The sequence below is a fragment of the Penaeus monodon genome, chromosome 23, assembly GCF_015228065.2.
Source record: "Penaeus monodon isolate SGIC_2016 chromosome 23, NSTDA_Pmon_1, whole genome shotgun sequence".
Lineage (NCBI taxonomy): Eukaryota > Metazoa > Arthropoda > Malacostraca > Decapoda > Penaeidae > Penaeus > Penaeus monodon.
Window position 1 is genome coordinate 38,871,186 of NC_051408.1, and position 658 is coordinate 38,871,843.

Below are 658 nucleotides of genomic sequence, written 5' to 3' on the forward strand. Positions count from 1 at the left end.
TGAGTGCGCATGGTGATCGTCTGCTTTACGAGATGGTAGTAAACGTGGCATCACCCCGCCTTGTGAATGAAACCCGGCGCTTGCAACTGCTGATGACAACAGCGTCTTGGTCAGTGGGTGGAGGGGGAAGGGGGAAGGATTTGAGGGAGAGGAGGGGAAGGGAGGAGTAGACATGTGCGAGGAAGGGGGGAGGGAGAAGAGGGGAGAGGGAGGACTAAAACATGGGGGGGCCAGGGTGATGCCGCTCATGCTGTTTATGTGATTGTGATGAAGACTAATCTCCTTCATGAATGGAATGTTGCCGGCTAGAGCGAGTGCACGATGTTGCGAAGCCTTCATTTGTCTTATCAAAACAGCTAATTGACTTAATGTGTGTTTAACTTTAATCTAGCGTAAATGGCTAGGCTTGTTTGGGAAACGAGGCACTTTGGAGGTCCCCAACAGAGGCACATTGCTTGTTTACGCTTTTTTGCTGACCGTTAAACCGCTATTTGTGTCATCGTTATTGCATCCCGACGACAATGACGAATGCACCGTAACGGAGTCCTTATTACGAACACCGAAAATAGACACGAAATTAATAAGAAGACAACAGCTGATCCAGCCTGAAGAAAACACTGGAGAAACGGCATGCAGTCCAATTGGGTCTTTCAAAAAT